Source organism: Hemicordylus capensis, chromosome 1 (genome assembly GCF_027244095.1).
Source record: "Hemicordylus capensis ecotype Gifberg chromosome 1, rHemCap1.1.pri, whole genome shotgun sequence".
Taxonomy (NCBI): domain Eukaryota; kingdom Metazoa; phylum Chordata; class Lepidosauria; order Squamata; family Cordylidae; genus Hemicordylus; species Hemicordylus capensis.
Window position 1 is genome coordinate 51,967,515 of NC_069657.1, and position 16,663 is coordinate 51,984,177.

The window sequence follows — 16,663 nt, forward strand, 5'->3', positions numbered from 1 at the left end:
GCAACAATCTCCAATCGACACCATCTGGAATCTGTCTGAGAGGTAGGAGCGGAATCACTATAAAACAGTGCCTCCCACCCCCACCACTCTCTGACGTTCCAGAAGGATACTATGGTTGATAGTATCGAAAGCTGCCGAGAGATCCAAAAGGACCAACAGAGTCACACTTCCTCTGTCCATTGCCAATTGGAGATCATCCATCAAGCTGACCAAGGCAGTCTCCACCCCATAGCCCACCCAAAAACCAGTTTGAAATGGGTCAAGATAATCAGTTTCCTCCCAGACCTACTGGAGCTGAGAGGCCACCACCCTCTCAATTACCTTGCCCAACCAGGGGAGATTGGAAACAGTCCTTTAATTGCTCAGCTCTGACGGGGTCTAATGCAGGCTTCTTTAGAAGAGGTCTAATAATTGCCTCCTTAAGACAAGGAGGCATCCTGCCCTCCCTCAGAGAAGCATTTATGATTTCCACCAGACCGCCTACAACAGCCTCCCTGCTCGATTCAGCAAGCCATGTTGGACAAGGGTCAAGAGAACAAGTGGTAGGCCTCATCGCCCCAAGCAGCTTGTCCACATCCTCAGGAGTCACAAACTGAAACTGATCCAGTCAAATCACATAAGAGAAGTTGTTGGGCACCTCCAGTTCAGACATCAAATTAATTGTGGAGTCTCCATCTAGGTCGGCCCGAATCCGAGAGATTTTATCTGCGAAAAACTCTTAAAACACATCTCAGCGGGTAACTGATGATTCCAAATTCTGATTCAAGGGGGTGGGGGCAGATACTAGTCCCCTCACAACCCTGAACACCTCTGCCGGACGTGAACTCGCAGAGGCAATACGGGCAGAAAAGAACCACTTCTTTGCCGCATGTATTGCCTGAGCATAGATCTTTAAATGTGCTCCATGTCATAATCTGTCAGATTCAAGTCAAGTCTTTCTCCACTTGCACTCCAGTTGCCTACCTTGCTGCTTCAGCCCCCATAGATCTTCTGTATACCAAGGAGCCAATTTTGAAGCGGGTTGGAGGGGGCGGTTAGGAGCAATCGTGTCTACTGCCCTGGTAAGCAAATTGTTCCAATTCTCAACCAGGACATCGACAGGATCACCAGCAGAGCCAACACTGAATCCCTCCAAGGCTTCTTGGAATCCTACCAGATCCAATAACCTATTTGGGCAGACCATTCTAGTAGGCCCCTCGCCCCTGCGGAGGTGGGAAGTGGTTGTAAGTCCAACCATAACCAGATGGTGGTCCATCAATGAAAAGGGGGATATCACAGGAGTCCCCACCAATGGAACACCACCCTGATCAGAATAAAAGACCAAATCAAGTGTGTGACCTGCAATATGCGTCGATCCAGAGACCGCTTGGGATAGGCCCATAGTTGTCATGGCTGCTATGAACTCCTGAGCTGCCCCGGATAAGTTGGTCCCAAAATGAACATTGAAGTCCCCCAGTACCAGAAGTCTGTGAGACTCCAACGCACATTCCGTGACCAAGTCTGCGAGCTCAGTAAGGCATTTCGTTGGGCAGTTGGGCGATCGGTACACCAACAGAAGTCCCAATCAATCCCTGGTCCCCAAACTTAAGTACACATATTCGATATAGTCCAATACCCTAACAGGGACCCTGGTAAGGGAGATGTTATCCTTATAGACCACAGCCACTCTACCTCCCTGCCCAAGTTCCCTCACCTGCTCCTCTACAGAATACCCTGGAGGAAGAAGCTGGGACCAGACTGGGCCACCAGCCTTCCCCAACCAAGTCTCGGTGATGCACATCAGGTCAGCCCCTTCATCCATAATCAAATCATGGATGACTTCAGGTTTATTTTGGACTGACCTGGCATTGCAAAGGAGCACGGTAAGGCTATGTGGGTTGTTGGCAGTGCTCCCCAAGGTAAAAGAGCTGACAGGGCAGCCGGAAGAGGAGATGGCTATTAAATATCTGGCTACCCTTCCCCTGAAACAGCCTGCTGACCTGCCAACGTTACTTCTTCTATTCCCCACCACCACCACCCAAATAGCTGTCCCACATTCCACGAAGGCGCCCCTGTTTCCCCATGTCCAGACAAACCCAAACACATTACAACTACTTCAACCAAGTCTCAATAACAAATCTGGCTTGCTTACTACAACAATTCTTCAAACTGCCAAACTGAAAGTAGTATAGCCCAATCCTCAGCCCTTCACCACAGGCCGGCACCAAAGGCCAGTAACCTGCAGGTGGCCACCTGCAGGCTGGCCGCGCCACCTTTGGCAGCCCCCTTCCTTAAAAAGCCTCCAGGGTCCTTCCTTTCATGAAGGACTCTGCGCAAGGCTGATGTAATCAATCAGTGCCTGCAGGTGGTATTAGTTCAGGCACTTGAAGAAAGGAAGGTTCCAAATCAGGCAGTAGGACTGTGCTGGTCTGAGTTGTCCCAGCCAGCAGACCAAAGGTGGGGGAGACAGCTGAGAGACTCCACACCGTCCAGCAAAGGAGGCTAGATGATAAACAGCCAAAGCTCACCTCCTCTGATCTTCTGCAGATACAAATCATGCATGGTGTGGAGAAAGTGGCTAGAGAGAACATTTTTTCTCCCTCTTGCGTAACGCTAGAACACTAGGGGTCATCCAATGAAACTGAAGGCCAGGGAATTTAGGACCAACAAAAGGAAAGTGGCGGTGTAAACAAAAGGTGGTGTAAACCGCCCTGAGCCATTTTTGGAAGGGTGGTATAGAAATCTAATAATAATAATAATCCCCAGTGAGGCAATACCTTGGTGTGGTTGTGGGGCTTGTGTGCTCTGAGGAAGGTGAGAGCTATGCCAGAGGTCCAACCATACTGGCTAGGTCTCACCAGAGGAGCCAGACAAAGAATGCCTCTCCCATCAACAATATGGTAAGACGTAACTTTAATAAATCTACTGGATCGGTCATCGCCCGGGTCAACAAGGACCGAACCAGGTGCTGGAGTCCCTGGACATCTGGTGGCAAGTGGGCAACAGGACTCAGGATCTTCAGTTGAGCAACCAGGGCTGGAGACTGCAAGGTTACTGTAAGAAATGTCACTTAATCGAAAAAATATATACGAAAAACACCAACAAGGAAATAATGATCTGCTATTACAAGTCTAGTCCAACTAGAAGAGGTTATTTAAAAAGAATGTACCAAATTTGGAAAGAGAAGATTCAGATACAGAAATAACAGAACAAAGGCTAGCAGACCAGAGAAGATTCATAATAAAAAAATATTCATAGGACTTGAGCTGGAAGAACTGCAAAGAGCAACACAGGCTCAAGATATGGAAGAAGAATGACCACCAGAAGAAGTTTCTCAGGCACAGGTGGAGGAGGTGTTGGAAATAGAAGATGCCACTGTTGCTGAACTGTTTCAAAATCAAAACCAGGAAACCTCCCCTTTGCCTTCACCTCAAGAAACCAAATGCTGTTTAACAGAAAAGCAACAAGAACTAAAGCAAAAAATAACTGAGCACATGAACCAAACAACCACCAGGGTTCGACTTCCAGCTCTAAAAAAAGTTGCCAAAAAACAACTTGCTCAGGCATTAAAAGATGTCAATGCTGCACTTGCAGAAATAAAAACAAATAATTTGCAATAAACAAACTAACTAATGTACAGTGCAGCAGCAACAACAATACAAGAGCTCGGATATAAGATCAGTGGACCTGTAAAAAAAGAAAGCAGTACATCACCTAAATGGAAGATTAGATTAGAAAATAAAATCTACAGGCTCAGATCAGGTGCTAGTAAATGGAAAGATATGAAAGACAAGAAGCTGAAGAATGAAAACACCAAACAGTATCTGATCCAAAAATACCACCTAGATTCAAGGAAAATTAGAGAAGTCCTGGAAATAATAAAGCAGCAAATAACAGCAGTGTCAAAGAAGATTAGCAGATACGAAGCCAGAATTACACAACACAGGCAGAATCTCCAATTCCAGTCGAATCAGAGACGTTTCTAACAAAGCATAGAAGGAGAAACTGCAAGAAACGTAGAAACACCAAATAAAGAAGAAACAGTGCAATTCTGGGGGAAATTATGGGACAATCCAATAGATTCTAATAAAAAAGCAGGCTGGGTGAAAAAGGTCAAAAAATGTAACCAACAAATGCAAGATCAAATAATAACAGCAAGTGAAAGAGCAAAGAAAATTAAAAATTGGACTGCACCAGATGACGATGAACTGCATGGCTTTTGGCTTAAACACCTAACAAGCCTTCATAAACAACTATCAAAACAGTTCAATCACATTTTGCAAGGAGGTGATATTGAACAATGGCTAACAACTGGGAAAACCCATCTCATCATGAAAGACCCAGCAAAAGGTGCAGTTCCAAGTAATTATAGACCGATAACCTGCCTGCCAACCATGTTCAAATTATTAACTGGAATAATAGCAGATAAAGTAATGCAACACTGATTAACTAACAAACAGCTTCCAGTTGAACAGAAAGGAAATTGTCCAAACACCAGAGGCACAAAAGACCAGCTGCTGATTGACAAAATGATTTTAGAAAATTGCAAGAGAAGAAAAACAAATCTAAGTGTTGCATGGATTGACTACAAGAAAGCCTTCAATTCATTGCCTCACAAATGGATATTAAAATGTTTAGAAATAACTGGTGTCAGCAAAAACATTCAGATATTTATTTAAAAAGGAATGAGCATGTGAAGTTCACAGCCAACAATCAATGGCAAGGCACTTGGACAGGTTAGCATTAGAAGAGGTATTTTCCAAGGGGACTCACTATCCCCTCTGTTGTTTGTAATCACCATGACTCCACTTTCACAAATACTAAACGAAACAGGCCTCGGATCCCAAACATCTAAAATATCAAGTAAAATCAACCACCTGCTATACATGGACGATCTGAAGTTGTATGGAAAGTCCTAGTCAGAAATCGAATCACTGCTAAACACGGTCCGTATATTCAGTAGCGATCTAGCAATGGAGTTTGGACTAGACAAGTGTGCTGCATTAATAATGAACAGAGGAAAAATAAGAAAAACAGAAGGAATAGAACTGCCCAATGGAAGCAAGATCAAGAACCTGGAAGAGAAAGAACATTACAAATACTTGGGCATTCTAAAGGCTGATAACATTGCACACACTGAAGTTAAAAGAAAAATGGGAAGTGAATACTTCAGGAGAGTTAGAAAAATCCTCAAGTCCAAACTCAATGGGTGGAACACCATAAAAGCCATAAGCACGTGAGCTATACCTGTTAACAGATACACTGCAGGAATAATAGACTGGACCCAGGCAGAGCTAGAGACACTAGATCGTAAGACCAGGAAAATCATGACCATCATTCATGCTGTGCACCCCCGCAGTGATGTAGATAGGCTATGCCTCCCTCGCAGCTCAGGCAGAAGAGGAATGCTGCAAGTCCATCAAACAGCAGAGGAGGATAAAAGAGGCCTTAAAGAATATATCAAGGACAGTGAAGAAGATGCACTTAAAATGGTCAAGAATGAGAAAATATTCAACACCAATGAAACCAAAAGAAGGCCTACAAGAAAGAAGTCAAGAACCGAGCAGAAAAATGGAAAAATAAGCCACTGCATGGTCAATATTTGCACAATATAAGTGGAAAATCAGACATCACCAAGACCTGGCAATGGCTTAAGAATGGCAACTTGAAGAAAGAAACAGAGGGTTTAATACTGGCTGCACAAGAACAGGCTCTAGGAACAAATGCAATAAGAGCAAAAGTCGAAAAATCCACAACAAACAACAAGTGCCACCTTTGTAAAAAAGCAGGTGAAACAGTGGACCACCTAATCAGCTGTTGTAAAAAGATCACACAGACTGACTACAAACAAAGGCATGACAAGGTAGCAGGGATGATACACTGGAACATCTGCAAAAAATACAAGCTACCAGTAGCCAAACATTGGTGGGACCATAAAATTGAAAAAGTTGAAGAAAATGAAGATGGAAAAATATTATGGAACTTCTGACTACAAACAGACAAGCATCTGCCACACAATACACCAGATATAACTGTAGTCGAGAAGAAAGAAAAACAAGTGAAAATAATCGACATAGCAATACCAGGGGATAGCAGAATAGAAGAAAAAGAAATAGAAAAAATCACCAAATACAAAGATCTACAAATTGAAATTGAAAGGCTGTGGCAGAAAAAGACCAAAATAATCCCAGTGGTAATTGGCACCCTAGGTGCAATTCCAAAACAACTTGAAGAGCACCTCAACACCACAGGGGCCACAGAAATCACCATCAGTCAATTACAAAAAGCAACTTTACTGGGAACAGCCTATATTTTGCGACGTTATTTTGCGAATAACCAACAGTATTGATGATAAAATTCAGCCATCCCAGGTCCTTGGGAAGGACTCAATGTCTGGATAAAACAAACCATTCAGTAACACCTGTCTGACTGTGTAAACAGGAAATAATAATAATAATAATAATAATAATAATAATAATAATAATAATAATAATAAATAAATGCTTTTTCACACAATGCACATACAACTTGTGGAATTCTCTGTCTCACAATGTGGTAAGAGCCAACAACCCGGATGGCTATAAGAGGGGTTTGAATAAATTCATGGAGGATAGGTTTATGGCTACTAGTCTGAGTGCTATAGGCCACTACAAGCATCAGAGGCAGGTTGCCTCTGAATACCATTTGCAGGGGAGTAACAGCAGGAGAGAGGGCATGTCTGATGAAGACATGTTTATTTTGCTAGTTATTTGAGTTACTTCAGTTCTTCCCCTGATTGAGTTTTCATTCTTTACTCTGTCTCAGTTTATGTTTTTATTGTTGTTTAATGGGGTTTAGAATTGTGTAGATTGTGTTAATTTTGTTTTCTGTTTATCATGTGGATTGTGATTATTTGTAAGCTGCCTTGGGACTGTTTCTGAGGGCTGAAAGGCAGGATGAATATCTTTAAATAAATAATTTTAAAAATTCCTACTGGCCCTAGAAATGTACATCAATGTTGACTCAAACACTTTGGGTATATACTAACCAGAGGTAAGATATATTTGTATTTCCAGTATGTTCCATTCAAAGTAGGTGAGGCAAAATAAACAGGAGGCTTAACAAATATTTTATGCAAATCACCCCAAGTCATTATTCTATTGACAAAAGCAGAGTATGATATGGAATATTAACTCATTAGTGAATCAGTTTGCAGATGGTGTTACTCTGTGAAGAATTCAGAATGACTTGAAATTGACTGGACCCAGAGGATGTACACAAATATAGGCCTGTGGCCAATATTCCCTTCATGGGCAAGGTGCGTGAGCATGTAGTGACTGACCAGCTCCAGAAACTCTTGGAGGAAATGGACTTTCTAGATCCATTTCAGTCAGGCTTCAGGTCCAGCTTTGGAACTGAAACTGTTTTGGTCGCCCTGTGGGATGACCTATGCAGAGAGAGAGAGACAGGGAGAGTGCAACCCTGACGATTTTCTTGGATCTCTCAGCGGCTTTCAGTACCGTTGACCATGGTATCCATTTGGATAGACTGGTCGAGTTGGGCGTGGGAGGTACTATCTGGAGGCACTGCTTGGTTCCACTCCTACCTCAAGGTCCATTCCCAAAAGGTGGTACTAGGGGATTACTGCTCAACCCCTTGGCAGTTATGCTATGGGGTTCCACAGGGTTCCATTCTTTCCCATATGCTTTTCAACATCTACATGAAACCACTGAGAGAGGTCATCCAGAGATTTGGCTTGAGGTGTCATCAATATGCAGATGACACTCAAATATATCTCTCTTTTTCATCAGATGTAGGTGAAGCAGTGACTGTCCTGAATCATTGCTTGGATGCAGTAATGGATTGGATGAGGATGAATAAATTGAGACTCAATCCAGACAAGATAGAAGCACTGTTGGTCGGTGGTTCCTCTACCTGGGTGAATGATGTTCAGCCTGTTCTAGATGGGGTTGCGCTCCCCCTGAAGGACCAGGTTTGCAGTTTGGGGGTGTTCATTTATCTAGCACTATCACTAGAGGCTCAAGTGACCTCTGTGGCTCAGAGAGCCTTTTATCAGCTTCAGCTGATTCACCAACTGTGACCTGGACAGAGGTAGCTTGGCCACAGTTATTCATGCTCTGGTAACCTCTTTGTCGTAAATCTGTTCGCTTGGCTAACCCAACAGGATTTACAGCCCCCTTCAGCACTCCCCGGTGAGTTAACAGAAAGCAGCAGCGGAACCGCACAAGTGAAAAATAAAAGGCTCACAAAGAAAAACAGTAAATGAATTAAGTCCCCTGAACTGAACTAGCTACCCCCCTCTAACAATAACTGAGTAAAAAGTGAACAGAAAAAACAGAGCAAGGAATGAAAATAGCAAAGGACAACAGAAGCAAGGAATTAACAGATCAAAGCAGGAGAGCATAAACAAGGCAAACTGGAACTCGGACAAAGTTTTGGAATTCAATAGCACACTGTCTGCGGACCAGCGAAAGTTGCAAACAGCCCTGAGCAATTGAGAGACTGCCAAATATATATGGCTCAAGAGAACCAGCAACCAATCAGGCTTTCCTGAGTCAGCACTTCGGCTTCCTCTCTAGTGATCTCCTGTGCTTGCGTGACTTCCACTGAGTCTCCCTCTTGAGCCATCTTCTCAAGACAGGTTAAATCCCAGGCTCCTCCCCATCAGAGATCATGTCTGGCAGCTGTTGCGAATCCTCAGCTCCAGAGTCCGGTCTCCCTGCCAACTCCTATTGCTGTGCCTCTGAGCCCTCACTAGCAGGCGAATCCTCCCATTCCTGCTCCTCTGACTCTTCTGAGTCAGACGTCTGAGCCATGACACTCTTGCTTAGATTACTGCAATACGTTGTACATGGAGCTGCCTTTGATAACAGTCTGGTACAAAGTAGGGCTGCAAGATTATTATCTGACTGGACATTTTGATCATATTACACCAGTGCTTCATCAGCTGCACTGGCTTCCAGTCCATTTCTGGGCCTAATGCAAAGTGCTGTTTTTAACCTTTCAAGCCCTAAATGGCTTGGAACCGGGTTACCTGAGAGAGTGCCTTTCCCCATATGTCCCAACCAGAACCTTAAGAACTTCTTCGAAGGCCCTCCTCCAGGTGCCTCTGCCAAACAAGGGGGGGCCTACCAGGGAGAGGGCCTTTTCGGTGGTTGCACCCCATTTATGGAAGAGCCTCCCCAGTGCGGTTCGCCTGGCTTCATCACTTTGTTCTTTTAGATTCCAGGTAAAGACCTTTTTGCTCACCCAGGCTTTTTAAAATTTGATTTTCAGATTTGATCTGATTTTTAACTAACTTTAAAGTGAGTTTTTAAGCTGCTTTGTATTGTATTTTGTATTTTCTTTTTACCTTTTGATGTCCATTATTATTTAATGGGTTATGTGTTTTTATTATATGTTTTAATTCTCTGTTGTGAGCCACCCAGAGAACAATTTGTTAGAGAACAATTTGTTATGGGGTGGCTAACAAATACAGTGATTTAGTTGTTGTTGTTATTGAAATTGGCTTCCAGAATTCAAAGACTAGTGTAGACTACTGGGCTTGGCTGCCCATGTGAACTGGCAAGATCCACGTGGATCCCGGCATTCCACAGCACCAAACCCAGCACCAAAGCCCAGCTTTTAGCCCACATTAAGGGCACAATCACTCTTAACTCAGTTGCCAGGATCGTGTGTTAGACGGGGGCCTAGAACACCTATCCCCTTGGGGAAATTCCCCATGCACTGTACTGAGCATGTGGTGCACTGTGAGATACTCGGAAGCCAGGACAAGTCCTGGCCTCAGCGTGATCCACCCTGCACTGCGCTGCATGGAGCAGCGCTGAACATGTGGGAGTGCTCTCTGCACTCCCATCAAGCACAGCAAGATAATCTGGGGGGGGGGGGTATGCAAGGTTTGCGAAGTCTTCCCACCCCCACCCACCTGGTAGGTCATGTGAATGGCCCTAAAGCCCACTTTTTCAGAGGTGCTTGAACACAGAACTGAAACAGAACCTCTTGTCACAAACTACTATAGGATTGATTGATTGATTGATTGATTTATTTATTTATTTATTTATTTATTTATTTGACATATTTTTATACCGCCCAAAATGCAAGTTCTCTGGGCGAATATCTGTGCCACTTTACACTTCAGCTGCCTTAATGGCCCTGAATGGTGTAGTTCCCCCTGGAATCCTGGGAACTACTATAATTGTGTTAAGGGGGCTAGGGTTCTCAACAGAAAATTCCCCACACCCTCAGCAAACTATAGTACTCAGAATTCCTTGAGGAAAGCCAAACTGCTGTAAAACTGATATAATAAACTTGTAGTGTAGATTTGCTCTGTTTCAGAGGACTGATTTTATTACTGCCATTTGTTTTTATTTATACCTCCACCAGATGGCTCAGAAATGCGCCCCACGGCAGGTTACGTATATCAATCAATAAAAATAACAGCATGTCAAGAATTCCAGTAAGTCCCCATTATTAGATAAAACCAGTTATTTAAAACCACAGTACAGCAGTGCTAGCAACCAAGTAGCAGATAAAACAAAGTAAGGTCCCACCGAAGAGGGATGTGTGTTGGTGGTTTGGGAACTAGCCCAAAGCCCACTGTTGCTGGCAGCAGAGGTGGGGGAGCCTCCATGCACATTCAGCTGTGCATAACTGCTGCTGCGCTTTCCCATTATTCCCAAAGGTAGTAGCAGAGGAGCAGTGATAATACACAGCTGAGTGTGCGTGGAGTCTCCCCTGCCTCCACTGCCAGCAAGGACAGGCCCAACATGTGTGCCTCACTTGGATGGGCTGCGTGCTGCTCAGTATGTCAGCCATCGTGTTTTGGATCAGGTCAATTCCCCCTGAAAGATCAGGAACAAAGCTTCTGCACCTGTGTTTGTCCCTGGATGCTCAGGTGTCCGTAGTGACAGGGAGCATCTTTCACCTGCTTCAGTTGCTGCTGCATTGTTATCTAGAAAGCCTGGACCTGACCACAGTTATCCATTTGCTAGTTACATCCAGAGGAGGCTACTGAAATGTACTGTACTGTACATGGGGTTGCCTTTGAAAATGGTTCAGAAGCTTCCATTGGTTCTAAATGCTGCCACTAGGTTATTGATGGAAGTGGATCTGCAAGAGCTTATGGTATTTAGTTTTCATTGGTTGCCAATTTACTTTTGAGCCTACATCAGAGTGCTAGGTTTGATTTTGAAGCTATTTATGGCCTAGAACCAAGTTACTTGGGCCATCTTTTCACTAGTAGTCTCTTCCTAGGGAGAGCTGAATGACCCACCGTGTGTGTGTGTGTGTGTGTGTGTGTGTGTGTATTTGTTGTAACAGAAAGACCATATCTCTTGAATGACACCTTTTACACCGCTGCAGTTGGATGTGTGATCTCTTGCTGACTGCTTTTGTTGTTGTTAGTATTATGACTTGTCTTGTTCCTCTTCCTTTAATTTACTGATTTGTAAGCTGCGTCAAGTTTTATTAAAAGTGGGATAACATCTATTAAATAAATACATAAAATAAATCTGCTTCACCCTCTGATCACCTATTGGCATAAAAAAACATTAAAAAGCTGATGACTGATCTAGTCTGGCAGGATTTGCTGGAGAAGGAGTTTGAAAGACAGTAAAGTCATTCACATTACCAAACCGAAGGGAGCAGAAGGGAAGGCAGGCTCTTATCTTCCTGCTACCAAATGATACATGCCTCCTCTGGGTTCTGCAGCTCATGCACCCACACAAGGGAGTAGCAAGGTTGGAGCGGGCCTAGAGACAAAATTTTTAAATGGGCCCCCCCTCATTGAAGCTCAGCTCATGAAGTAAAGAAATCTTAAATGAGGCTGAATAGTGGTAACAAAAAGCATTGTGTGTGTGTGTGTATCCGATGTGCCACAATAGAACATCATCCTAAATTATTTTTTTAAATGTTTTGTGAATTGTGGATGATGCAAGTCATTTAATGGTACTAGAGAAAGACATGCTGTTCTTTCAGCTCCAGGTCTTAACAGCCACATCAATTTCGGATGATGAATACAACTGAAGGAAGCCTGGGCAGGTGGCTGGGGGATTCAGTCATGTGACTTGCCTCTGGGGGCCCAGTGGCAAGCTCCAGAGCTCTGATGGGTTGGGAGGAAATCATGCTGGGTCCTCCAGGATCCCACAATGCAATAGGGGTGTGCACGGAACCGCGGAGCTGCAGTCCGGCACTGGGGTGGGGGGTTCCATTAAGGGCGGGAGGGCTTTACTTACCCCTCCCGCGCTTTCCACCTTTGGCGCCATAATTATTGTAAAAAACCCAGCGGCAGGATCCCTCGCCTCCCGCTTCAATCGAAGATGATGGCTCCTCCGTGTTAAAAAAAATCAGGTGGCAGGATACTTCCCTGCCGCCCCCTTGAAGATCCTGCTGCTGCCGCCCCCTTGAAGCTCCCTGCCGCCCCCTTAAATCTCGCCCCGGACCCAACCGCTCGCTCTCTAGAAACGGGCGGGGGGCAGGGGGATTTCCTCCCGCCCCCTTCCCTGCCGTCTGCAAAAGTCTTTAGGAAGCCTTCTGCGTGCGCACGCGCAGAAGGCTTCCTAAAGACGTTTGCAGCCCGACATCCCCCTGCCGCCCGCCCGTTTCTAGAGAGCGAGCGGTCGGGTCCGGGGCGAGATTTAAGGAGGCGGCAGGGGGCTTCAAGGGGGCGGCAGCAGCAGGATCTTCAAGGGGGCGGCAGGGAAGTATCCTGCCGCCTGATTTTTTTTAACACGGAGGAGCCATCGTCTTGGATTGAAGCGGGCGGCGAGGGATCCTGCCGCCGGGTTTTTTACAATAATTACGGCGCCAAAGGTGGAAAGTGCGGGAGGGGTAAGTAAAGCCCCCCCCCGCCCTTAATGGAACCCCCCACCCTACCCTTCCGAACCCCGAACCGCCCATGTCCGGACCGGTCCGGAGGCCAGTAGAATGGCCTCCGAACCGGTCCGTGCACATTCCTACAATGCAATGCACAAGCAGCAGAGCTGCTGTTCCCAGCATTGCAGTAGTTCCTCTCTGCCTGGATCCTCTTTCCCCCTGGCCCTTTGAAAAGCATGAACACTGCCCACCCAGTAACAGTGCTGGAAGTGGCAGCAGCAGCACAGATGACCAGAAAGTGAGGTAGGAACAGGTTTCTTCTCCTCCTACCTCACTTTTAACCTAGGTAGCCAATCTGGGCTACCCAGGGACAGAGCTCCTGGGTTGGGTTTCCACTGCCACAAACAACCAGATATACCTGGGTAGAAGAACATTCACCCAGGTAGCTTGGAACATGAGAACAATGTGTCACTGTTGAAAGAGCACTACTGCTTGACCTGATCAATCTGACCACAAAGAAGGAAGAGGTTTAGAGCAGGATCACTTTTCAAAAAAAAAAAAATCTTTATTACATAGATGCATGTAAAATACACATAAAAATCATTAATATAAATCATTGAACATATCACATTAGAAAATTCCATAGCCATTAAAAAAATTCATATTGTTTCTTCATATGGCTAGTTAGCACATATATTTGTGTATAAATTTTACTTACTAATGCTAACTAAACAATTAAATTAATTTACTGTTAATTCATCTACTAAGACTTGGTTTATTATTATAAATACATCCAATCTTCCAACATTCCCTTAAAAATAAAATAAAAATCCAAACTGTCTCTTCATAATTGTGTTAATACAGATGCATGGACATATCTGATGGAAATTTACACCTCCAATAACTCCAAAATTTCTAACAGTTTTTAGTAAACAATTGCATTACTCTTAATTTACTTGCACAAAACTGGTTTGTGGAGCAGGGCCTCTTTTGATTTACAGGAAGGCTAGTATGGGAGAAGGCGTCCGCTTAGGGTAAACTGAGCCCAGGCCATTTAAGGTTTTTGTTTGTTTGGTTTTAAAAGCATGTTGAATTGAACTGAGAGGCAATGTAGCAATTTCAGCATGGATGTGATGTCCTAACTCACATAATTAAATGAGCTGCTGCATTTTAAACTGATTAAAGATCTGAGAAAGTCTTCCAAGGTGGCCGCACAACAGAGTGTGTTGTGGTGATCTAGCCTAGAGGTAATCAAGGCATACACTGTGGTGGTGTTAATGAGACTGTTCTGGAGTGCTGGCTAAACACTCAACTCAGGTTTTTGGGCTAATGTGGGGATTCAGCGTGACTACCTGTATATGGAACAGTTCATTACAGAAAGAAATGTGTACAGTTTTGGTCTGGAAATGAGGAGAAGACAGGAATATAGTACAATCAGATTTATTTAGGGGTTATTGGGGTACAGGAAAATAAAAACATTGAATAGGCAAGGTGAGGAAGCAATAAAATCTTAACTCACAGTATTAACTAGAGTCTCACGTAAAGACATTTTAGCTTAAGGTCTAAATTGCCAATGTATTAGCTTAAGCCTTTGCTTGAGAAAGGATCAAGATGTAGATTTAAAGAGGAGAGAGAGGGGAGCAAGGAGATTTTAAAGGGGATAGGAGGTTAGTATTGCCAGTCCTGATTCGTTGATGTGTTTGGAACACTTGCAGGGTGTGCAGGTAAACTTTCTTGCAGGGGGGAGGCAGCAAAAAGTGGGAAGAAGAAAGGGTGAGGAGGAAAGAGCTACTACTTGAACCCTTGAGAACCAGCAGGGCAAAAATCCTTGTGCAATCTGATTCCAATTCTGATCCAAGGCCATGTGGCTGGGCCAGGGATATTTGTGCTCAGAAACATATCCTGAGGCAATGCATAAATCAAGTGCCCTGACTGCAGGGGCTGAAACTCCCTTGTAACAAAGTTCATGTTTACATGAACCAATGAAGTGGGTGTGATCTTTAAGAAACAAAAAATGGAATGGCTGGTCTAGGGGTGGGAACTCAGAAGCCTTATCTGAGACCACAACATATCTTACTCAGAGAGAGATAGGTTTCCTTTTCTGTTAATGATCCCACCTCTGGGTCCTCGCCAACTCATTAACGTGGTGATAGGAGGATGGGGGTGTGCCATGCTTATCTGAGTAGCTGTGAAAGCGATTCATGAAGCTAATCCCATCATGAAGGGAGTTAGCTATTTCACTTGTGAAGGTCTTTTTGACCTGAGTCTGCTTGCTAGCTTCCTTTCTTTTTGTGAGAGAGGCCATGGGGGTCTCGCTGCAGTCTTTTTTTATTCTGACTTTGGGCAGTGCTGCCCCACATTTGCTTGTGCCAAGCGACCAAACTGCATAGCTTGCCAAACATGGGCATGTGCAGAGTTCACAATCCTGTGAGCTCAAATGACCAAGATGGAGGTTGTAAGCCTGCAGCTCCAAATGACATAGAGGGGTGCTGTGTGTGGTCACAAAATTAGCTGTTTCTGTAACAGTGGTCAGGTCATAATTGAATAGGAACAGCAGTAGCTGGTACAGAAGCTTGAGCTGGCAAAAGGTAGCCACAGTTGCCAATAGGGAATTCAGGAGCAATGCTGAGTCCCTGATCTTTCAAAGGGAACGTGATTCTAACCAGCAGAGGATAATTAGCAACTCCCAGATCAACTGGGCCTCCTCACATTAATATCTCCATCGTGTCTGGACTGAATTTTGGTTTGTTCACATCTTACATATGTCTGTGTGGACTATGTCTTTCGTGTGTGTGCGTGTGTGCGCGCGCGTGTCAAACAATCTGCTGCTGTCCCTTTTCAATAACTAAAAACACTTTAAAACCTCAAGTGGAAAAACATAGTTATAAAACTATCAAGTGTTTTGTAAAGCACACTTTTTGAAGCATCTTTTCCAGTTTCCAAGTATGCTAAGCTAAATTCTTTTGAGGAATCCTGTTAACAATGCACAGCGTCCTTCTAATCAGATTTTATTGTTTCAGCTCTTCTGGCTTCTAATTATGCACTAAAGATTCTCTCTAGTTGACCTTTTCAAATGCCAGTGCCCCAAGCAGAGAGCATGGAAGGGGTTATCATGCCTGGATGAACACCAAAGCATAGGTGTGGAAGGCCAACAAGTCCAATTCCACGTCCCAAAGTATAGGCCTCCACACATCAGCTCCTCACTGAATAAGCTAGAAAATACAGCTCTCCAGAATCAGATCTGATCCCCAAATCATACAAACAAAAAAGAGAATGCAGCAATGCAGCTCCCAATAGATGCAAAATGTGAGAAGTGACATACTCCAGTTGTCAGGGGGCTAGCAAGGCTGGAGTGGGCCTGGGACAAGAAGCAAAGATAGGCTCCATACCCCCACCCACCCAGCACTTTCTCCCCTGCCCCCACCATGTCTTTGCTGCAGGAGACAGCAAAGATAGGGTGAAAAAAAATATTCTCTGCATGACCTTTCTCTTACTCCTGTGCAGATAATGCCAGACACTCCCCATGCGACTGACTCTCTCTCTCTCACACACACACCCTTGAAGGAGGTGCAAGTGCTGTTTTACTCTCCAGCTCTGTAGCACTTGACATGACATTTAACAGTAGTCAAACTCTCTTATTACTGCCACTCCTCTGTGCAACTAGGCTTGCACAAAGAAAGGAATTCTCGGGAAGTTCTTAGAATACGAATATGACAAATATTTAAATACTGCTTTTCAACAGAAGTAGTAGTAGCAGCAGCAGTTGTTGTTGTTATTATTATTAATTCAATTTCTATACCGCCCTTCCAAAAATGGCTCAGGGCAGTATACACAGAGAAATAACAAACAAATAAGATGGATCTCTGTCCCC